Raw genomic sequence first — 25162 nt, 5'->3', positions numbered from 1 at the left:
CATACTCACTGAAACAAAAATGAAAATAAAAACCTCCAGAGGAACAACCTAGAAGCATTTATTCAATATACTTCATTTAAAATAGACTCTTGATAGCAGTTTTTCTAACTAATTTTAGGGAAAATGTTGAGGCGAGGAAAGGACGACCTTTTTGAACCAAGAATTTCATGGCTCTCTGAAAGTGAGACATTTCACATGGAGAAACCACCTACTATGAGCAAACAGATGGGAGCAGGGAATTTCTGGGGGCATTCCAATTCTATTGTTTTTGAGACAGGTGAGAGAGAGAAGGAAGGAAAGACAGCCAGAGAGGTGAGAAGGGAGGTCCCCAGAGGTCACGCTTTGAGATAAAACTGATAGTAAAACAGGCATGTGCTGTTCCACATTCTCCATGTCCCATTCCTCAACATCTGACAGATGGCAAGTGAATTCAGTGCTTTATAACAAGTGACACTGTTCTACAAAAGGTAAAGTTCCTCCAATACAAAGAAAAAAATGACTGAAACATGTCAAGCCAGATCTTGGTAATAAGTCTTTTTATATGGTAAGATTTACTTCACACTAGAAATATAGCCAAGTAAACTACCTCATTAATAACATGGTTTAACACATTCAGAAACTTGCTTTTCTCAAGATGCTAAAAACAAGTAAAAGTTATAATAATTTTATTTTTAAATACATATTAACATGTAATAGTTTCTAAATGATTTTTGATCACATACACACTATTGGCAAAAAGAAGAGTACCCCCAATACATGTATGCTTATCTATATTTTTCAGACATGTGCTACTATCCTAACATGCATGTTCTGAGAAACAGAGACGTTCAAAGTAAGAGATTAAAAGAGAAGTTCTAATATTTTCTTCCAGTATCTTATGGTCAGAAAAGATGATACTGTAAGGAGCTTATTGGCCTTTATCTGTGTAATGCCTCACGGTATCATCCCTGCATCATTCACTTCTAGTCTTCTGACGCCTTTCTGCCTGAAATATGGGAAGCCCTCAAATGGTCAGTGAGTGAGTAAATGGTACTGCTTTCAGATTTGCCACACTCTCCAAGCAAAAATGAAAGAAGAAGTAAGGACTACTGAAGCTCAGATGGACCAGACCCACATTATAAGTGAATTTCACCTCAAAGACAGGCTGTTTTAGTCACAAAAAAATAAAAAATAAATAAGCATTTAAAAATTCTCTTCCACCTAGTGTTTCTTTTTAAAGTCCTCAGTATATCTGAAATATTAAGTTCCTCGGAAGTAGTCAATGAAAATTAAAACCCCCATTAGGCAGTTAATCATTAACTTAAGGTTAAGGATCACAACTTATTTACTGATTCAGCATACCACATGAAATCTCTGGTAACCTCAAAATTAAACACTAGCTCTAACTCCAGTTTTGGCCCATAAAAGCATATAAATTTATTTTTAGCAGTTACTCTTAATACCTCAGTCATCAACATAAGGAATTAGTGTTAAGAATAATAGGAAAAACCATCAATCAAAAGAGTTATGTATTTTTGGGGGATGGCACCACACAAAGACAACTGCCCTCTTTTTTAAGACTATACACCCTGCCCAGACCACAATGCCCTCCCAACCAAGCCAGACTCCATGGCTGACCTCCTGCCCGACTATGTCCCTGTACCCGAGCTCCCAGGCTCCTTACTCTTTCCTGGTATCTGGGATGCACACCACCCTTTAAATTATACTAACCTTACTTTTGTAGCTCATCATTCTTTTGAACACAGCACTGCCAGAAAACACTATAGAAACACACAGACTGGTGTCAGTATAAATTCACAATGTGCAGTCTCAGGCTCTCAGTACTGTTTACCAATTTTTTGCTATGTCCCTGTCTCCTGTTCTCTGTAACAGCTTTCCAACTTGCCACCTTTCTCCGCCTGATATCAGCAACTCTCCTGGTAAATCACCATAACTGGGACTCAACATCAGAAAAAAATACTCCTCCTACCACCTCCACCAGGTTCTCTCTTCTGTTGAAAATAATCCGTAATGTACTGTCTTAATCCCATGCCATTCCTACTCCTCTGGGACCCAATACCTTGTCTTAACACCCTGTCTCATATATATGTCTCCCTCTATGCTGGCTCCTTCCCATAGTTTAACAAACACATTTAAGTCTCTCCAGAGACTGTCCTAAAGATGTCAACTATTAATGGCAAATCATTAAGCTCTATTTCTTCACCAGGCACTGAGCTAAGTGCTAGACAGTCTCTCTCATTAATGCCTCACAACAACCCTATGATGCTCCTCTATCATCCCAATTTTACAGATGTGGAAACCAAGCTCAGTGAGAAGATCTTGGCCAACATCAAAAGACCAATAAGACAAAGAAGGGGAATTGCCACCAGACATTTTTTAACTATTCCATCATTCTGTCTTCAGTTAGTACTAGCTGAAGGCACAGTATGAAGACTCACTGCAGTTATGCGGAGAACCAGGTATTACTAAAAGGTTATGCTTGAGAATAAGGAAATGGACCCACACAGAAAGCAAGAAAAAAAAAAACTGAACCTGAGCTTCAGAAAGAGAATGACTCTGGGCCTTAGACACTGAAACCTAAAGCTTCTTTGGATCCCAAGGTGACTCCACACAAATAATTCCTACATCTTTACTCTAGAGCTGCTAGTAGTCCAACTACATACATCTGTGGCCTGTAGCTTTCTCATCCCGCCACCGGCTGACTATTCACCTCAAATTCCAGAGAGAGAATTTACTCTCTGCTCAACATCTATTTAGGCAGTTTTCGGTAACACATCATCTCATGGGTTCACGGCCAGCTTACAGATTTGCTGCCCCTAGGTGAGATGCCAACCCCAAGTCCTATCAGCTGCAGGTGAGAGAAACTAGAGATTCAGGTAGCAAAACAGCCATCCAAGAGGACCCCTCTAAGAAGGATCAGTCTCCCTTAAAGTGGACTGACTGCAGCATGCACCATGATTGATGCTCTTCACCCAAGAAATCTGGGACTCATTCCTCATTTCTTCTCCAGCTGGGCACCTCTATCTAATTACTTCCTGAGTCCTGCTGCCTCTGCCTCTTAACACTGAGGTCCACCTCTCTCCATCTGCACCAGCACAATTCTAATCCAAGCCATCATCAGCACCTGCCTGACAAATCCTGTTTAACCTTCTGTAACAGCTCACAAGCTCACAAATGTACAAGTATAGTTATACAAAATAAAAAGAAAAACAAAGTTTCATATGTCAATATTTATGCTTATTACATGCATGTAGTCTGATATTTTCTATTCAATTTTTTTTAAATCCCCATTGTAATCCATTCAATTTCAAGTCCCCTAATGGCCTATCACCTACACACTGAGAAAAACAGGTCCCATGGCAAACAACTCAGGATTTGGAGTCTCAGAATTTAGAATCTTACATTATCCGGGTTCAAATCCCAGCTCTGCCACTTACTTAGCTATACGACCTTAGCCAAGTTGCTTAACCTCACTGTCTCAGTTCCCTCATCTATAAAATAGAACACCACCTCACTGAGATGTTCTGAAGTGTGTATGAGATGATAAGGGAAAAGGGTTTACAGCACACTCCTGGGTCTACAGTAAGGAAATAGTGTTAGCTGTTACTAATGGTGATAATATTAACAAAAGCCTTAAACCCCTAAAGCCCCTCTTTATCCCTTCCAATGTGGTCTCTTCATAAGAAAAACCCTATGTTGTCTTCCAAATAAATGACTTATGATCACTTCAAAATCCTTAATATGTCCTCAAGTCCTACGTAGTTGGGTTCTCCATCCATTAATCCAGACTTATCTCAAGCCACTGCCCCTCTCTTGCTATTCTCTAGCCTCACTGCATCTTCTTTTGTGCTCCACAGACACCAAGCTCCTACCGATTTCAGGGCCTCCACATACACTGTGCCCACTATCTGGACTTCTACTCTTTAGCCGACTAACACCTTACCTTTTAGGTCTCTGCTTAAATGTCTCAACTTTGCCTGATTTGTTCTCTGCCATAACCCAAGCATGCCTGTTAGACCGGATATAACAGAGTAGCTGGTCCAAGTACACGCTGCTGAATGAACAATTTCTTATTTTTAATACAAAAACACATCAGAGATCATCTAGATCAGCACTCCGCAACCTTTTTGGCACCAGGGATGGGTTTCATGGAAGACAATTTTTTCCACAGGCACAATGGTTTTAGGATGAAACTGTTTCAACCATCAGGCATTAAGAGTCTCATAAGGACTGCACAACCTAGACCCCTCCCTCGCATGTGTAGTTCACCATAGAGTTCGCACTCCTACAGGAATCTAGGCCGGGCGCGGTGGCTCAAGCCTGTAATCCCGGCACTTTGGGAGGTCAAGGTGGGTGGATCACGAGGTCAAGAGATTGAGACCATCCTGGTCAACATGGTGAAACCCCGTCTCTACTAAAAATACAAAAAATTAGCTGGGCATGGTGGCACGTGCCTGTAATCCCAGCTACTCAGGAGGCTGAGGCAGGAGAATTGCCTGAACCCAGGAGGCGGAGGTTGCGGTGAGCTGAGATCCTGTCATTGCACTCCAGCCTGGGTAACAAAAGCGAAACTCCGTCTCAAAAAAAAAAAAAGAATCTAATGCTACTGCTGAGCTGACAGGAGGCAGAGCTCAGGCAGTAATTGCTCACTCCGCAGCCACTTACCTCCTGCTGTGTGACCCAGGAGTTGGGGACCCTGACCTAGAGACCTAGATCTTCTTCCAAACACAGCCCAGTTACCTATTTCAACATATGTGGGACAATGTCACTGAGCCAAGCATTTAGAGAAAAGTTCTTGGACAACTTTTCCAGAGCCTTGAGGGGCAATAAAGAGGCCAACTCATCCCTCTGGAAGTCAAAAACATACCTGCAAGACAACAGGCCAAAAAAGAGCAAGGAATGGCAACTATAACCATGGCCAATACAGCTGACCTACAGTAATGAAAAGACCTTGCCCTGTGCTCTCATTAGGCACTACAGAAGAGTGTTCTAGTGTTTTGAAAATCATTTCTCCTAATCCTGGAAACCATCTAAGTGGTCAGCAATCCCTTTTTACCCGGTAACTTAACTATGTAACAACTTTACCAGACAAGAACAGCACACGTGTCATCTAACATCCATGTGTTCTAACATTTCGCAAACCTAAAAAGTAAAACACTCCAGCCTTCCAGAATCTAAAATCTATTAATTTATTAATACTAAATTTAGATTTCTGAATTTAGTATTACACCTGAATTTTCCTATATTCTTAGAAATACTATTGTTATCATTCAAAATAAAAGTTTGAAATTGCCAATTCACTCACTAGTGCTGATAAAGAATAAGCATTTTAAAGCTTCCTACACCTCAATTTGGAAATAACTTCTGCTCTCTGATGAATGTACATAATTTAAGTTTTGATACAGTTACTACTTGACATTTTTATTTTCAAAATCATACCGAAAATAAAACAAGATGCTGTGGCTTTATCAAATTATGTAACTTTAAAGATAACTGATTTAAAGAAAAAAAGGTATTTATTTGAAGTAAGTCTTCAAACAAAAACTACTTTCCTGGTCAATTAACCATAATATTTAATTCATCAGAACAATTATTTCACTAATAGTTCTGTTAGTCAAGGGTGTGTATGTGGTTGGCCACAAGTGGTGGCCAGTGGACACCAGGAATGGTGCATATGGGCAACTGTCAGCCTTTTAATGAAAGCAGTGCCCTGATCTGCAGCCCAGTCCATTCCTCAACACCTGCCTTCTCCCTTTTTCAGTGGCTATGTGGAATTTCCACCTTTGCCTCCTCACTGTTTCTGCCTAACATCACCTTCACAGACCTGTCAATTACTTTCACCTCACTCAATTTCAAGGCAGGGTCTTCAATGGCTCAGAAGACAGGCAAATTCCTCTTACCATAACAGCTTTCTTAATTCCCTAAGCTAAGAAAGCTAAGCTCCCTAAGACCAAGCTTCAAAATCCCCTAAGCCATCAGTTCCTGTCACAATATACCTAAGATACCCAGAGTTTGAGTGTTCTTCTGAAATTAGGTGAACCTTACATTCAATTTTTCAAGAGGATGGCAAAGATCCAACAGTATCATGTGTCTGCATCTTTGACTTTCCTTTAAAGGTCTTTATTTTAAAAATAATTTTAAATTTAAGGTGGAGATTCCCTAGGAAAAAAAGTTTTTCTAAAGCCATGGCTTTTCTATCATTCTGTATTTCTAAAAGAAACTTAACATCAAAATGGCTGTTGAAACTTAATTCAGTACAGTAACCAGGAAGAGAAACTCCGTGACCAAGTTATTTTCTTTAACCTTTTACAGGCTTAAATATAACTGTTTGAACATCTGTATTTGATAATCACATTTTCTAAAGTTATTTCTCTCAGCCTTAAGAAAAGCCTTGAGTATGACTGGATAAGGTACACAAACATTTTGAAAAGGCTGAACAAAAATGGCAAACAAAAAAAAGTTTGAACTTTTTTTTGGTAAGTAGCAGAGGAGCTTACAGCAACACCAAAAATGATGAGTAAATAACCTGGTAATTTACATTAGAACTATTATATAACTAAAGATGCTATTGCTTTTTTAAAACTGGGGAAGGGGTAATCAACACCATTTTTGCAGCTCATGATTATCACAGCACGTGAGGTCCCATACAAGCAAAATTTTTCATTTACTTTTCCTAACATTAAAAAGTATATAGTTAAGTCATGGACCTTTTGTTATAGTTGCTGGACCTAAATCCACATTTGAAATTATGAAACTAAGGTTAAGCTTAGACGAGAAGAGTCTGAAATGTTAGATAACTTCAAAGAAGTTATTTATAGACTCACCTACTTGGAGGTCAAAAATAAAAGGTATAGCTGGGCACGGTGGCTCATGAATATAATCCCAGCACTTTGGCAGGCTGAGGTGGGTGGATCACGAGGTCGGCAGTTCAAGACCAGCCTGGCTAACATAATGAAACCCCATCTCTACTAAAAATACAAAAATTAGCTGGGTGTAGTGGTGCACACCTGTAATCCCAGCTACTAAGGAGCCTGAGGCAGGAGAATCACTTGAACCCAGGAGGCGGAGGTTGCAGTGAGCTGAGATCACACCACTGTACCCTAGACTAGATGACAAAGTGAGACTCTGTCTCAAACAAATAAACAAAAAAGATGTTTTACTTCTCAAATCAACAAATCCAACTTTGATAATTCCATCTCATAAGTTTAGAAGAGCTTGGAAGAAAATACAGAACAAAGATGAGAAAGAACACGGGAAATCCAAGCTCCGGAACCAAAACAAGACTAACAGATTCCACTGTTATATCTTCTTACTACAAAGAATTTAAGAAACAATGAAATCTTTTATTTCCTTAACATATTTGGCAGCTATTTGATTCTGAATAGAATTTTTACCTCTGCTATGAAAATATGAACTACTAACTAGAACTGGTCTACATCCATAAAGCTTATTTACTGAACACATATTTTTTGTCATGCATTTGTCAGTCACTACTTTTTAAGCAACTCTGAGGTATGCTTTATATAGAGTAAACAGTATCTACTTAAAGCACACAATTCAATGAGCTTTAACACTGTATGTGTGCATAAAACCACCACCACCGCAATCAAGATATAGAAATTTCCATCAGTCCTCAAAATTTCACGTACCCCTTCATGGGCATGACATGTGCCCTTCCCTGTGCCCAATTCCAGGTAACCAACTTGCTTTATGTCACTATGGATTAACGCGCAAATGGAATCACACATTACATACTCTTATTTCAGGTTTCTTCCACTCAACTTAATGATTCTGTAGTTTTCATTGTTGCATGCATCAGATGTTCCTTTATATTACTGAATAACACTCCATTACATGAAAATGCCACAATTTGTTTATCCATTTGACTCTGATGGACTACTATAATAAAGATGTACCCTTGCATTGTTCTCAGTTGGAGATTATTGTAATGTCATGAAAAGCATGCATGGACCTTTCTGTTTTTTATTTTTTAGCTCATCAGCTATCATTAGTGTTAGTGGATTTTATTTGTGCCCCAAGACAATTCTTCCAAAGTGGCCCAAGGAAGCCAAAAGGTTGGAGACCTGTGCTCTACATTCTCATTAACCCTTGGTACTGTCGTCTTTTTAATCCTGCCTATCCTAATATGTATGGTGGTAAATCACTGTGGTTTTACTTTGTACTTCTTGATAAGTAACGGTAAGTAATGAGCCTCTTTACATGTGCTTATTAGCCATTTGTATATATTCTTTTGTAAATGTCTGATTCTTTTGGGCTTTTTAATTCTTATTAAATTCTACTCTAAGAGGCTAGCTGAATTCTGATTAGGATTGCAATAAAACTATAGATCAATTTGGGGAGAACCAACATCTAAAAAACTGGGTCCTCCAGTACGACATCTCTCTCCATTTACTTAGGTGTTCTCTATGTCAGCATAATTATCTTTTTAGTAAAGAGGTCTTGTGAAACTTTTGCTAAATTTATTTCTCAGCATTTAATGTTTATAGTTTCCGCAAATCAAGTTGGTTTTTTAAATTCGTTTTCCGTTTTTTTTGGCTGCTCTTGTGTAAAAACAAAATTATCCTTTTAACTATCAACCATGAATTCTGCAACCTTACCTACTTAATTTGCTTACTAGTTTAGATAGCTGTTTTGTAGATTCCAGAGGATTTCCTATACACACAATCACGTCATCTGTAAACAGTTTTACTTCTTTCCCATCTTTATGCTTATTTCTTTTACTTCCCTTACTGCAATGACTGAACAGTGAGAGTGGTGACAGTGGGTATCCCCATCTCATTTCCATATAAGGAAAGTGTTCAATATTTTACCACTAAATACGATGTTAACTGTAGGTTTTCTAAGATGAGCAACTAATGGGCAGAGAGACGGGTGCAGCTGTTACTATCCCAACTAACTTAAGGCTCCCACAAGAAACTGAGAGGGGAGGGGGAAAAAAGCAAAAAATGAAAATTCCCCCAAAGCGTAAAAAATTTCCCAACTCAGCCTCCTCCAAAGTATGGTCTACACCACTTTCTAAATACTTACACCTCAGATACCCCTAAAATCCCGCAATCATGGACTGAAGATGAGAAGGACAAAGAGTTCTTATCAGCGAGCACAAGTAAGGCCATAAAGACTTTTCCAGAAACTCTCAAACAGCAGCTAACTGCTCCAGGGATACCTACAGGTGGACAGCACAAAATATTAATAGCACTTTATAACTTGAGGGCCCCACTGTCAGTTGAGCATGTCACTTTTCATTTCTGTGACAATTTTTTTTTTTTCTTTTGGCAAACTAGGAACAAGAATAGTACTTCTGGTGCAGATTCAAATGAAATAATATATTTCATCTTCTTAGGACAATGTCTGGCACATAATGACTGCTCAATAATCATTAGCTATTATTTGAATTTGATGCTAGAAATGTTTTTTGAGTAGCACGGGGCAACACTGAAACTGTAAAGAAAGAAATACAAGAGTACACTACTCAGCTCAGTGCCCAGTAATGACATGGCTATGATAACATAAACGAAACTGGTTAACTGGTTTTCAACTTTTAGAATAGACAAATAACAGGAGGCTTAATTATGGCTATAGCACATAATGTAAATAACATTAACTCTGACAAAATAAAACAAGCTGAGAGACAGAATCAGAAAGAATGGGAATAGTATTTCCACACAACTTACAATGTGCTGAGTCAAAAACACTGTCTTAATGAGCCAAGAAAAAGAAATAGAAAAAAAATGTTTAGAGTTGGAGTTGCAGAGGTGATCAAGAGTAGAAGTGAAATTAATAATATGATTACAAAGACAGGTGAGAGAATAGTAGAGATAAATAAAATCATCATCCGCAGTAACAGTAAGTAAATAGATAATGTCTTAGGTTGATAACTAAACTGAGGTATAAACAGAAAGACAGAGGTATCCACCAAAAAAATTAAACAGCAGAAATCAGTAAACACTGAACATATCTCTAAAGCAGAATTAGGGGTGAGGTGCAGCAGATAACGCTGGTCTCTTTACTTTTTTAAAAAAAAATTTTTGGTTGTTGTGGAATCTCCCAAAGAACGCCAATTATGTTTCCCCTCTTTAAAGTAGGTATTTCCTAGAGTTTTCAGCAGATAATTGGTTTATCACTACATGGTAAGTTAATGGGCCCTAAAACTTAGCAGCTTCTTCACAATAATTACTAAAGAATAAATTAAATTTTATAGAAATCTAAAATAAAAAAATAAAGACAACCCTGCTATAGGAAAATAAGGAAAAAGACCCATCAAGTCAAGTCTAACCATGTGAACAAGGGCAAATGTGCATTTGTGAAACTGAATAGACAGCCTAAGTAGGTAGCTCCCACCCTATTTGTCTCACAAAGCCCTTTGAAAAGCATGAAATGTTAAACACACAGGATTATTAAAAACAAGAGGAAATCAAGTTTTAGGTTATTTTAAGGCTACCAGCAGCCCTAGATAATCAGTAGATTAACACTCTACTGATAACATCAACTGTGTGATCTTCCGTAAATTACCTGGCTTAACACTTCCTATAATAAACATTCAGTTAAGCTTGTTAAGGATCTCAAGATAAAATGAAAATGTTAAAATTGCACAAGTATGCCCAAAATAACTGCTAATTTCACAGACCGAAAGAATTTCCAATTAAAAGAACACATTCATTCAGAATGACCCACTTCTGTCACAGATAAGGAAACTGCAGTCTTGAGAAAGCCAATAACTTAAAGATTGAAAAGGTCTCTGCTGCGAAGTCCAAGTATTACATTTCAAGTCATGTTACATGACTCAAGTGGTATGTGGGGAGGAACAGGTCAAACTGAGGAGGTATGGAAGAACAAAAGTACAAGAAATACCTCAAGTATCCTGTGTATTATGAGAATAAACGCTATTAGACAAGACAAACAGATTAAATGGGCATTTGTGGAACAACAAATTTCTCCTTATTAATCAATATCTGGTGAATTTTTTTCTTTCTTCCATTTTTTTTTTTTTTTTTTTTGAGGGAGTCTCACTGTGTTGCCCAGGCTGGAATGCAGTGGCACAATCTTGGCTCACTGCAACGCCTGTCTCCTAGGTTCAAGCAATTCTCATGCCTCAAGCTCCCAAGTAGCTGGGATTATAGGCGTGCACCACCACACCCAGACAATTTTTATATTTTAGAGACAGGATTTCACCATATTGGCCAGGCTGGTCTCAAACTCCTGACCGCAGGTGATCCACCTGCCTCGGCTTCCCAAAGTGCTGGGATTACAGGCATGAGCCACTGCACCCAGCTCTGGTGAATTAATTTCTAAATGACACTCATTGGATTATATAACCAATCTCGTACATCATTGAAAGGAACCTGACACTAAACTATGCTCAACTTAAATCATCAAGGTCTATAGTTATACATATTACATATGGAAAACTAGAAGAATGCTAGAAAGTATTTCACTACAAGTTACTTTCAATATAGAGGATTAAGTATCCATGTCCTACGTCCATAACGAAATATTAAAGATTCTTCATATGTCATCTTGTTTTTAAACTTTAAAAAAAAATTATACCCATGATTCGTATTCTTTATTTCCAACTGCACAGAGGAGGCGAAAGCCCTAAAACTAGTTGAAGGCCAAAATGACCCTCTGTAGGTTTAAGAGTTGGCACACATAGTATGCATAGTAACTGAAAAGACAAAATAAACAAGAAAAAGTGCTCTTCAAATTCCTAACTATACACCAACCCACAATAAAATTGAGTCAAAAAGGGGGTAGGGGTGGGAGAGGTGCTTAAGAGTATAAAAAGAATGTTAACGATTTTAATTAAATAAAGCAGAAGTTACCATACAGCAATCAGTATATCACATAAATTACAGATTTGAAACTGTTTTATTCAAGTAGATATACTACACTGAAATGCCTTATTTAAAAACAACCTAATCCATTAATCCCTAAGAACCACCATAAGGCCACAGTTTCTCAATATACATAGCTAAAACTAAAAATGTAAGTCTATTTTTTATTATGTTAACTTGAGAGTCAAAATAATCATTTCTAAAATGAGGATTTCTAAGCTACAGATTTTCCACCAGTGGTCCCAATAACTACTTTTTATTGTATTATAACCACAAGATTCAGCCAAATAAGTACTAATTTGGAAGGTATAAAGCTGAAATATATCTCAGTTTAAATAGCATTTGAGGAACTACTGAGTAGGTAACTACTATTGCATTTACCTGAGACAAAAATTATACTAGCAGTGTAAGTCTTTCTAAATACTATCCAAAAAAATACCAGTTCAGAAGCCCACTCTGGCCATTTATCACAGTCTATTTGTTACTCTCAAAAAGAAACAACCATTAGCAATTAGTTTTCATTTTGTAAATGTACAACACTCAAGTGTTTATGGATTTACATTATTTGTCTGCCTTTCGCAGCACAGGAAGCACCAAAACCTGGGATTGAGAAGAAGAAAGAATGAAACATAAAGAGTGCTTTTACACAGTGACCACACAGGTATCCCCCTTATCTACAGGGGATGCAATCCAAGACCCCAGTGGATACCTAAAACTACAGAAAGTAACGACCCTATATATACCAGCTTTTTTATTAAGCACAGTCAGAGATTAACAGTAATAACAAAATAGAACAATTATAACTATATACAGTAAGAAAAGTTACATGAATGTGATATTTGTCTCTTTCTCAAAATATCTACTGTATTTAATATTTTTGGACTTCATTTGACCATGGATAATAAACGGCTGAAAGTGAAACAGTGAGTGGGAAGCCCACTGTATTTCAAAATTGCTAAGAGTAGATTTAAAGGTTCTCACTATACACACAGACAAAAAGGTAAGTGAGGTAATGGACATGTTAATTAGCTTGATTTAATCTTTCTACAATGTACATGTACACCAAAACATCACATTGTAGCCCATAAATATATACAATTATTATTTGTCAATTAAATAAATTTTAAAGTGCTTTGAAAAGTTAGGACTATGACAAGAATACTGTATAAACTTAAGGTGGCATTAATTTTGAAGTCTGAAAAGAATGACGAATAAACTAACCACAGAACAGCTTTCCCTTCGACAAAAGGAATGAGCGCACAGAGAAGGGGAGATGTTCCTGTTTGTACTCCTGATTCAAGAATTTGGGTTCTAAAGAATCCTAACCCAACTAGCCAATGAAATCACCATTCTATCTGAGCCAGGCTGGCCTCAGTACTCAGTACAAGCCATACAGATCACAGGTGGCTGTGCACTATGGACTGAGAGACAAAGTGGTCCTCTTGGTATACACATAATCAGAAACTACAAGATATAATTATATGTTCTCCTCTCCCTGAAAGGAATAAGACAATGGCAGGAAACTTTTGAAATGTTTAGAGTACTGAGAGAAATTTATTTCTTCTATATATAAATTTATTGGCAAATTAGACATTTTCAATTTTTAAGTAATTTTTAAATAAAACATTGATTCGATTGTAAAAGTGCTACTTGATCATAGAAGAAAACGGCACAAAAAAGGAAAAAAAAAAAGGCACCTAAAATTCCAAATCCAAAGACAAGCACACTTTCTGTTTCTCCTCAGAAGTTTGTATCTACGTGTAGTGGTGGCAGAACTACTAGACAAGGATGTCATTGTTAACTTCACACCATTCGCTCCCTCACTTTCTAATCAAACCCTGATTGTGATCACGTATCTACTCTCAACCTCAGGCCATCAATTTCCGAGGAAGCAGAACCCAGTCACAACCTAAGACGAATCACGATCCATTTATGCCATCACAGCAGTGCCGTTCCCCTTGACCTCGACTGACTGGGCTTGTGCCCAATGCTGGCCTATGAAGAGAAGAGAGAGGGATAGGGTAGCATCTATTATGAGGCTTTAGGGAAAAGTTTTTCTCACTGATAAAAACAACCTAGAAAAAAAAAGTGTCTCTTCTTCCAGGAAACTAAGTCATATTTTCTTGTGACACTTGAACTTGTGGCAGCTATCTTGTAACTGTTAAGAGGAACTTGCTAAGGATAAAACAAGGATATCGTTGCCTGCATCTTCAACCTTTTTCCATTGACCAGATTTTTAAATACACACACACATGCACACGCACACACACACACACCCTCTCTTCCTGACCCAACTTTCCCCTACTAAAATCTATTTCTCTCTAGTCTTACAGCTAAGCTTCTCAAATTGAGTTGATACAAGTTGTTTCCTCCACTAACCTATGTTTATCATTAAACATCCCTAAAGCTTTCCTGATTTCCCAAAACTTAGGCTTCTAATAGTCTATGGTTCCACGGCACATTTTACATGTTACTACCATAGCAATCAACACATACTATGGGAATGGTTTACCTGTCTACTAGACTGTAACTTCTGAAAAGTTCATTATTGCCAATATCTTGAAAAGTTCCTGGCTTATAGAGCCCTAAATAATTGTTTCATAAGTTAAATGTAAACCAAATACTTAACATGCAGGAATGTCAAAAATATTGAAACGAATTTAGCAACCCTACTGTCTGCAAACACCAAAAATTAAATAAGTGTTTGGGTGAGTCTAGGGAGAACAGCAGCAGGGATAGGGAGAAAAGAGAACAAAGTGCCTTGAAACTTAAAAGCACAGTTCTTTCCTCACTCTTCAGAGATTAGAGAGCTATTCCAAGCTAATTCAACAAAAAAGGAGAGGCTGTTTCCACACTGGCATCTGAAAAGCAGTGATAGGATAGCTCTCCAGAATCTGAGTTCCTCTGCTGCTTGTGACCACTGCTGCCAACCTGGTCAGAGAAGGTGGCCCAGCCTTTCTGGGTTCTAGAACAGACAAACTAGTCCAAAGATAGGAGGCCCTCGGAGATAAAATACATTTTTTTTAGAAATCTAAAGAAATACACTTACAGCTTGATTAGCACTTGTGATAGCCCTTTACCAGAAAAAGAAAACAAATAGGTAAATTTAATCGTAATTACACGTTCATCCCCAAGTAGCATTTCCTTCGACTTCTCTGGATGACAACTGAAACTGAATGCATGCCAACAAAGAACTGAGTCAGCTGGGCAAAATGCTTTCTACGTCAGTCTTTTGCTAATGTGAAGAAAAAAGAAAGATTACAAGAGTCAAAAGCTTTTGTTTTCTTACCTCTTTTAACCTGAATGATGACTCCGATCTAGGGGAGTACCCAGAGCCATGCTGAGAATATACCTAAGAAAAACAGTCGTTAAAGAGACATCAGGAATCGCCACCTTCCCTTTTGAAGCTTAGTTTGGCAAAATTCCATTGACCCAGCAATCCCATTACTGGGTATATATCCAAAAGATTGTAAATCATTCTATTATAAGGACACATGCACACCTATGTTCTGGCAGCACTGTTTACAACAGCAAAGACTTGAAACCAACCCAAATGCCCATCGATGATAGACTGTACAGGGAAAATGTGGCATATATACACCATGGAACGCTATGCAGCCATAAAAAATAATGAGTTTGTGTCCTTTGTAGGGACATGGATGAACCTGGAAACCATCATTCTCAGCAAACTGGCACGGGAACGGAAAATCAAACTCACTCATGGGCATGTGTTGAACAATGAGAACAGATGGTCACAAGGAGGGGAGCATCACACACTGAGGTCTGTTGGGGGGGACTACGGTAGGGACAGTGGGCAGTAGGGAGTTGGGGAGGGATAACATGAGGAGAAATGCCAGGTACAGGTGATGGCGATGGAGGCAGCAAACCACATTGCCATGTATGTACCTATGCAACAATCCTGCATGTTCTTTACATGTACCCCATTACCTAAAATGCAATAAAAATACACACACACACACACACATACATATATATATATATATATAAATTACATAATAAAGTGTTGAGGAAAAAAGAGAGAGAGACATAAGGTACATTGGAAATTAAAGCAGGCTGGGCCAAGATTAGATAACCACTGTACGTTTTTTAAAATAACGTTTAAATATAAAATATATGTTAATGAAATTACAACCTAATAAATTTATTCAATCTTTTATAGCCACACATTTTATAACAAACTGTCTGTTGGACAAGCAACTGCACTAATTTAGCTGACTTCCAAAAGACACTGGTCCACTTTAGAAAACATAAGGCATTAAGCATATGAAGATATCAGTAAACAGGAAGTTGGGTGGATAGGTCTCCCTATTTCTTCAATAGGAACCTGAGAAGTTCACCTCCTTGAAACAAAAACACCTCCCTAAGGTCCTGGAGGCAGACAAGTCAATAATAAGAAGAGATAACTGGAAAAAAGGTGTGTAGGGGGAGGGAGGGACATTACCCTTACTATATTAATCTATAGCCCTGGAGGTAGGCTATTACTAATGTCCAGGCTACAAAGGAATTGAAATAATTTTTTAGTCTAATTCCACTTTAATGAGGGATGGGGAAGTGGAGTGCAACTATCCACTATGACTGATCTGATCTAAAAAACCATAAATTTAAAAAGTGAAAATAACTTTACCTGATAGAAACTGGGAATAATTAGGGGCCAGGTGCAGAACCTCACACCTGTAATCCCAGCACTCTGGGAGGCTGCTTAAGGTCAAGAGTTCAAGACCAGGCTGGCCAACATGGTGAAACCTGTCTCTACTAAAATACAAAAATTCGCTGGGCGTGGGGTGGGGGGGCCTGTAATCCCAGCCACTAGGGAAGCTGGGGCAAGAGACTTGCTTAACCAAGAGACAGACACTGCAGTGAACTTGAGATCATGCCCCCTGCACTGAGCAACACAGTGAGACTCCATCTCAAAAAAAAAGAAAGAAACTGGGAATAGTTTATTACAAAAATGTTAGTTTGAACTAACGACTTTCCTAAGGCATTTAGAAAAGCATTTACATTTATCTTCCAAGTAACATGACCTGCAAACAATTTCAGCTACATTAACGTAACATTTTCTAAATTGTGTAGGTACTGAGAAAGGAACCAGCTGCCAGACAATTTCACTGCATATGCTCATACAATGGTCATCAACAACCAAGGTTCTGGCTACCACTATTTCTTCTTCCTCATGTTTGCTTTGGGGCACTTTTCTAACCTGTCCCTGATCCTAAACAAAGAATCTGTTCTAGAGGAGTGATGACATTCAAAGTATTAGACATATAAGACATTTTTATCTAGAAAACCAAATTATATTTTGTTCAACTCAATTCTAAGCCAATTATGAGTAAAAATAAGTCACAAGTTTTATGTCTATCTTAGGAGATGAACTAGAATGACTTAATTCCAGCTGCTTCCTCAATACTTATACCAATGATAAAAACAGAAAGTAGAAAGCTAAATAATCAAAAGAATTTCAACTCAGTGCAGACTTACAAGGTACAACACACAATGTTCTCTCCTCTAATCTGTTAAACATTCCCAAGTTTCAAAACCACAGAACTAGAATGAACCCATATCATACCACCTAGTCCAGCAACCAACAGTTTATTAAAGAAACACAGCCAAACAGAAAGACACAGATTCTCACCATCAGGAAACTTACACTGTGGTTGAGAGAATGGTCAAAATAACACGACCGTTCTGAATTACTAACAGGTACCAGAAGCTATATGAGAAACATATCCACTGTATTCATATCCATTTCATGGATAATTTTTCTATATTATTATAGACATATCATCTAAAGAAAACAAAATAATTAGAAGCAACTAACTGGCAAACAAATTTACATTCCAAATGTTTCCAACAAACATTGAATATGTACCCAGGAATATGTACTGAGAAACTAGTTCTGTCCTGGTATTAAGCAGGGAGGGGTGGACAGGTTACCAAAGCTGCCAGGCCACAATGTCTTCAACTACAACGTGGAACAAACTAGGCAAAGGACGGCAAGTGTTTCAATTAACTGGTTAGTGACCATCTCAAGCATTCCGCTGAAACTGCTAGATTTCTTTAAGTAAAAAGCTATGTCCTGTGTTCCTTGTCCTCAGAAGTTGGGTGTATGTTTGAGATGTGGTGCTACTGCCTTAACATAAGAGTGTTCCCAAAGTTGTTTTTCCAGTAGCAGCAACCTGCTGCACTCCTCAGTCTCATTTGTGATTAATGACTGCAATTCAGCCCTCAGCAGCTATAAAACATTGCTGTGTAACTAAGTACTTCCCTGATTCTGAACAACAGATAATAACATCTCACATTTATTGATGTTTCTTATAAAGCTGGCACTGTTCTAACCACTTAACCTGTATTAACGCATTTAATCCTCACAACAATCTCTCTGATACAGATATTACTATCACCATCCCTGTTTTACAGAGGAAACAATGAGGCACTAGTTACCAGGAAGAAGAGCTTGCCCAAGGCTTCAAAGTGGGTGACACAACCAGAACCTGACCTTAAGCAGTCTGGCTCCGAATCTACTTTTAACCATTCTGCTTACTGCTTCTTTGTCAACTAAACAGCGATCAAACCCACGACTTCAGTTGTTAGTGCACTGCACAAGCCAGATGCCCGGGCTTCGGGGTAGTGTAAGTCAATATTTTATCTGCAGTCCTGAAATTTTTACTCTCTCCAACGGGCCTGGATTCTGGCGAATTGCGTTCATATTGCCCATACTTTGGACATCAGTACATCACCCCATTTGACATATACTTTAAATCAAAACAATCTCAAAAATCAGCACTCCACCACATAAAATAAACCCTCTGTTTAGAATGCTCAGGAAATGCAGGTTTTAGGGGTAAGACAATTCTCTCATTAACAGAACATTAGTCAGAAAATTAGGAGGGAAGTGGTGATTCCTAAAACATAAGTTATGGAGAGATCAGCACTATAAAGAGAGGCTCTGACAAGCGGTAATTTTAAAGGGCTTTGCAATTATTATTCTGAACATCATCTCTCACAGTACAGGTGTGTAGAAGGCACATGGCACATGAGATTCAACTGAATGATAAATACTAACCACCCTCATCCCCCCACCACCACCACTAGTAGGAAATTGATATTCTGAATAAATGCCACTTACCATCTTCATGAAGTGGGTGTAAGCTTGGGGGAAAAAAAAAAGAAGACTTCAAGGAGTAACAGTACAAAGTAATTTTCACAAAATTTGCGATATACATATTACACTCCAATGTGTAGATTATCTTCAAGTGTTCCATTGCACCTTTTTACATATCACTGCACTTCAGATCAAGTACATTTAAACAAACCAACTGTGAGCTTGTCTCCAAATTCAATATAGAGGTTATCAAATGAAATTTTGTATTTTTTGTATTTCCATCCCCAATATCCACAATGTAACAAGAAGTTTATACTCAAGCTTCTAATCTTTAAAGTAAAATGCACAGAGAATAGACCTATAAAACTTAAATGGAATAATTAAGAACATTTTGAAAGAACTCTTAGGAGGAAACCATAAAAGAAAAAGCATTCTAGTTGTTGAAAAAATGTTACTGACGGTGATGAATGGACTATGCTCCCCAATAAAAAAGAAGTGGGCTCATGTACACACATTATATAATATGCACATAATGTATCTTCAAGCTTAATGTCTTTCTTAAAAGACATTTTAAAAGTTTTAATATATTATTTCCAAGTGAACCTCCCCTGCACCCCACCTTAGAGGCACTAATACTTAAAAAATTCATGATTTCTAATCTCCTCTAGTCCCAGACTTAAAGTAACAAAATAAATAGTTTTTCCCAATACAAAATGTTTTAAATGAACTACCATTAGTAGAAATCATTTTTTTCACCAAAGGTAAGGGCCAAATTCCCAGCTCTACATTTCCCATTCCTAAACTGTGTGTGGGTTGTGTGCTCCTTTTTAAAGCAAGAAGCAATGACACAAGGTGTAAAGACAGTAGTGTCATACAATCAAGACAATGAGACAGGTATATATGGTTGGCCATTCATTAAACAGCTCTTTCCAGACTTGACCCGATACAACCTGTTAATTCCACCCATATTGCGCTTACCCTCCTCTGACTCCTGAAATTTTTTGTGTATGCATAAAAAGCCAAGGGCCATGAAAAACAGAGCAACTCCGCTCTGTGTAGTGAAGCACAAATTAGGCTCACTGCTTGAAACTTATAGACCACATAACAAAACCACAAAAAGGAAATTCAGTCCAGTAAGAGTAGTAAATATTTTTGTTACAATACTGTTTATTGGATTACTCCTAGCTGCCAATTTCTTCCCAAGTTTTGGCTCTCTCCAGTGCAAATTTATTCTCAGACTTCAGCTAACAAGGCTCTGTGTTTAAACACCACCTCAGTGCTACTGGCCACTGCCTAAGAGTGCTCTTCCACTTCACTGAATACCTGTATCAAAACAACCCAGCTGGGTCCCCTTCAGCCTTCTGAAGCAACCCCTCTAGAGCGCTTCTTGGCCTGTTATAGTGGAGGCATGTGATTAGAGAATCTGCACCAGCTGTTTCCAATTACCTCTCAAGCTGGGGCGAATGACTCAGCAACCCAACTTTTTTAGAGTCATCCTACCTTGTTAACCAACCAACATACTCAACAATAGTAAACCACTTGACAGAACCATGGGTTAAAAAACAATACAAGAATCAGTACACCAAAGCTACTCTACTCCAAGCTGACTCACCAGGAACCTTTTTTTCCCTGGGCTACTTTAAGATGTCCAAAGGCAGAAGTGGCAAGTGCCTTCTAGCCCAGCCCAGCCCTTGCACCACTACCCAAAGACCAGGAAGGAAGCCGGCCTCTTCCCATTTCTCTGCTTGACTACGTGAAGCGCTCAAGCGCTGTGCCACTAACACACTGGGATTTCCACCCTTTATCCTTCTGAATTGCCTTCAATGCAAACCCTCTGGGATGTAAAGAGGGTTCAAATATATGAACAAATTCCCATAGCATCCTCCATGGGCAACAGTCCCTACACCTAGATAATTCTTCAAAAAGCACAGCACCCTACAAAAACAAAAACAGTCTTTGTTCCTCCAAGCATGACATTGTAGCTTGTTCTTCCCATACACGTTCTTTCACAATTACTACTACACTTTACCTGGAATCAGCACACATTTTACGCAGAAGCCTCACTCCATAAAAGCATTCCGCACAATTCTACTCAATGACATGCAACAGCCGTGTAGAATGAGAGAGCAACGGCACTCGTGTTACATTACCCGAGCACAAAGCTGGTGTCTCCAGAATCAACGCCCACTCTCACCATATTGTGCGAGGCTTAATTACAAAGCGTGGGCAAAACTCCAACAAAGGGAGTCCTGGGATCTCCGGTCCCCAAAGCCAGTCTTCGGTAAATCTAGCTCAACACGGTGGCCTTCTCTCCCCTGCCCCAAACTCGGCCTTTCTCACGCGACTGCACGCGCGACAGGCACCAGGCTGGGGAAACGCGAGGCTGGGCAAGCGGTGGGAGGTGACGGAGGACAATACGGGGCCCCAGCCTCGAGGGCGGTGCTGATGTGTCACTGCCCGAGCGGGCCGCGGGCGAGGGGCCGGGCTGGCGCCCGAGGGCGGGGAGAGGGGGTGAGGCAGGGACCCCAAGGCCACCGGCCCCCGCCCGCCCCGAGTAAAGTACGGCGCGCGCGGGTAAACAACAGCTCCGGCCGCGGAAGGAGGTTCGAGCGCCGACGGGACGCCCCTTCCGGCGTCACGGCCACTTCCAGGACTCGGACGGCAGGCACCCCCCCCCCGCGCCCCGCCCAGCCCAGAAAGAGCCGCCCCCGGCCCGCCCGCGCCTCCCCCGGACCTGCCCGCGGGCCTCCCCTCACAGGCCCGCGTCCCCGACCGCGCTAACCCTCCCGGAGAAGGCCGGCAGGACGGCCGAGCCACTCACCAGAGCTGAGGCGCGGCGCTGCCCGACTGACTGCAGCGAGCGAACCCGGCGGGCGGCGAGGGCAGCGGTCAGGTGACTCACTCCTTCCGCGCGGCCAGCCGCCCCCACCCTTCTGCGCCGCTCTGCCGCCGCCACCTCGCGGCGCCAAAACCCCGCCCGCCAGCTGGAGGCCCCGCCCCCGGGGCCGATGCCCCGCCCCGCTGCCCTCGAGGCGGCTGTCAGCGAACGAGCGAGCGCGGTAGCGCCGGCCGGGGTCGCAGTGGCCGGAAGCCCACGCGGGGGGTTGCAGGGAGGGGTTGTAAGGGCCAGGACGGGGCGGGCCTCGGGGAGGGGGCGGTGAGGTTCCTGGACCTCCGCGCGCTGCACAGCCCGCAGCCTGAGCTGACTTCCACTCGAGGACCGACTCTCCTCTCCCTTCTGAGGGCAGGACGGAAAGCCGAGCGCCCCCTTGTCCCAGGAACTGCAGGACGCCCTAATGCAGCAGAGGCGCAGCTTGCCAGGGTGCCCGCGGACAGCAGGAGGGAGAACGGGCGCTGGCCCCACAAGGCTCGCTTTACCCCCTTGAAAGCCCCTCGGCTGCCTGCCCTGGGGGTGGCGGACGCCCAGCTTCACAGGGTACTTGAGCTTGCTGGTGGGCACATGTGAAGTGCGTCCAGGTTTTTGTGGAGAGCGTCTAACAGTTGCTCTACTTCTGACTGTCAGTGAAACAAGGGCGCCCAAGACAGGTGTTCCCTTTTCAGTGTCGCTGCCAGGAAGCTTCCAGCCAGGTTCAGCGCCCAGTAGTGTCAGCCGGCCCATCTCGAGCCTGGGTTCCACTGTCATCTTTTGGTGCTTTTTCTGGTGTTTATCCAACTGTCAGTTTTAAAATTATGTTCCCAAGCCATTTAACACCTCTGGGGTTCAAAGCACGGGCCGTCAGCAGAGAGGGGTGCACGCGCAGTGGAGGGGTCTGGGCACGCCAACCCCACAAGGGTTACAGCGAGATGGCACGGACCTTGAGGCCTGTAGCCAAAGGACGATTTGTGTGAAGGGATTTTGTTGTTAGCTTTGGAGACAGCAACAAGAAGACAGCCCTGGAGTTCCTGGGGCAAAAAGGATACCAAGATAAATAATCAGGTATTAGCACTAACACGACCGCATTTGCACCCACAGGCTGTGGGACTTGGGGACGTTTGAGTTACCTCCAAAATACATGAGAAAAATCACATACGTGAAGTTGGATGGGAGTGCAAGGGGTGAAGTGATACATTATGACCTAGAATTACGGGGGGGGGGGGGCGGTCCTGGAGGAGGTGACATTTGCATTGGGTCTTAATTGGGAAGAGGAACCCAGCAGTCCAGAGGTAAGAGGTACTTCACATCCCAGGCTGCCTGAGTTCATGGTGGAAGTGCAGATACTTAGTGAAACACGAGGAAAGGACACTTGGAAACACACCATGAAAGAAGGATTGGAGTTCTTACAGACACATGGGAGTGTCCGAGGCTTTATTCTGCTTCCACCCTGAGTCAGTGGAATTACAGTCTTTTTTTTTCCTACACCTATGCAGTTTCTTCTAGGGGAAGATCAAACCCTCCACTTTGGGAAGAACTCTTGCTTTAGATAATAGCAGTGATATTTTCTAGCCTGAAAATTATGATGTATGCCCTGATACGTTTAATTATTTGAGAAGTTATCACAAAGGTATACCAATGTGCTGAGAGTATCAACACAGGTGAGTGACTCTCAAGCTTCAGTATGGGTAAGAATATCTGGGGGCCTTGTTAAAATGCAGATTCCTGGATCCCACCCCCCAAAGATTCTAATTTTGTAGATCCGAGTAGGCCTACAGATCTGCATTTTTAATACTGAAGCAGATGGTCTTCACATTTCACTTAAGTACTAAGTTAGAGATTATGGCACGTAGTAGGGACAGGACAAAAAATGAAATTGGAGAATGAAATGAAACTGAGTCTGTATGAGAAGGGCCTCATGTGTTGCACCTGGAGTTTGGACTTTATCCCATGGGCTGCAAGAAGTGAGTTGGGGTTTTTAAGTCATGTGGTTGTTTTTAAAAGCTAATTCTGGCGGGGCGCGGTGGCTCACGCCTATAATCCCAGCACTTTGGGAGGCCAAGGCGGGTGGATCACGAGGTCAAGAGATCAAGACCATCCTGGTAAACAAGGTGAAACCCCGTCTCTACTAAAAATACAAAAATTAGCTGGGCGTCGAGGTGCACGCCTGTAGTCCCAGCTACTTGGGAGGCTGAGGCAGGAGAATTGCTTGAACTCAGGAGGGGGAGGTTGCGGTGAGCCGAGATCGCGCCATTGCACTCCAGCCTGGGTAACAAGAGTGAAACTCCATTTCAAAAAAAAGAAAAATGAGAAAGAAAAAGAAAAAAAAAAGCTAATTCTGGTATTGAGAAGGAATGGGAGTGAAGGGAGTGGAAACAGATTGTAGGCTGAATGAAGGAATGAATGAATGATGATGCTCAGTAAAAGATGTGGCACTTTTTGTTTTCAGTATTCTCTTGATTTGAACCAAAACCACTTATAATATATTTCTTTTAAAACCTGAATATCAGTGTAAATATTCACAAACAACTGTGTGTCCTGACCTATGCCTTCTGGACTTCCAGAGTTAGCATTAACATTATTAGCTACCAGGCCAACAAACCTTGAGTAATCCTACTGTACACAGACTCAAGAAAAAAGGCTACATCACTGGTCAACTTTTAAGAACATCAGCCTCAAGATCTTTTACATTAACTCATACATTTATTAAAATATGTTACTATAACAGATTTTTAAAAATTATCTTGGGGTTATAATGAGACGTGATTCTGCTCAATTCCTATTGAAGAAAAAATATTTAGATTTGGGGACTAAGAAAAATTGTGATTGCTTTTTTTTTTTTTGCTTTTGCTTTTTTGGAAACAGTCTCTCACTCTGTCACCCAGGCTGGAGTGCAGTGGCAAGTGATTTTGGTTCACTGAACCTCTGCCTCCCAGATTCAAGTGATTCTCTTGCCTCAGCCTCTTGAATAGCTGGAATTACAGGTGCCCACCACCAGGCCCAGCTAGGTTTCATATTTTTAGTAGAAACGGGGTTTCACCACATTGGCCAGGATGATCTCCAACTCCCAACCTCAAATGATCCACCTGCCTTGGCCTCCCAAAATGCTGGGATTGCAGACATGAACCACCATGCCCAGCCGATTTCTTTCAATTGGTATTGATAATAGTTTGAAACTGGGATGAGTAGACTAGTGTTGTGGTCTTTCTGTTCCTTACCTCAGCTGGGTCCAAGTTCTTGTCTCACAACCGGGAAAAATAAGGGTCACATACACTAGAGAGTGAGTAGAATGGAACTGATTAAGTGCAAAGAAAGCTC

At 40.6% G+C, this 25162-nt stretch overlaps 1 protein-coding gene across 14 annotated transcripts in view; it reads right to left on the bottom strand.

Annotated features, from left to right (window-relative positions):
* The window catches only part of BACH1 (BTB domain and CNC homolog 1), a 46169-nt gene extending 24319 nt beyond the window's left edge, over positions 1-21850 (bottom strand). For 4 of the 14 annotated variants that reach the window (XR_013530555.1, XM_078358439.1, XM_078358438.1 and 1 more), the window contains exon 1: positions 21794-21850. The gene's annotated coding sequence lies outside the window, so the exon portion shown is untranslated. Of the gene's footprint in view, positions 1-9048; positions 13848-15141; positions 15205-18996; positions 19020-21001 lie in introns of all 14 variants that reach the window. The other 10 variants (XM_035283356.3, XM_078358434.1, XM_078358435.1 and 7 more) reach the window with 10 other exon arrangements.
* Positions 21851-25162: the final 3312 nt, after the last annotated feature.

The sequence above is a fragment of the Callithrix jacchus genome, chromosome 21, assembly GCF_049354715.1.
Source record: "Callithrix jacchus isolate 240 chromosome 21, calJac240_pri, whole genome shotgun sequence".
Lineage (NCBI taxonomy): Eukaryota > Metazoa > Chordata > Mammalia > Primates > Cebidae > Callithrix > Callithrix jacchus.
The sequence above is the reverse complement of the archived record's forward strand: the minus strand, read 5'-3'. Positions and strand labels throughout refer to the sequence as shown.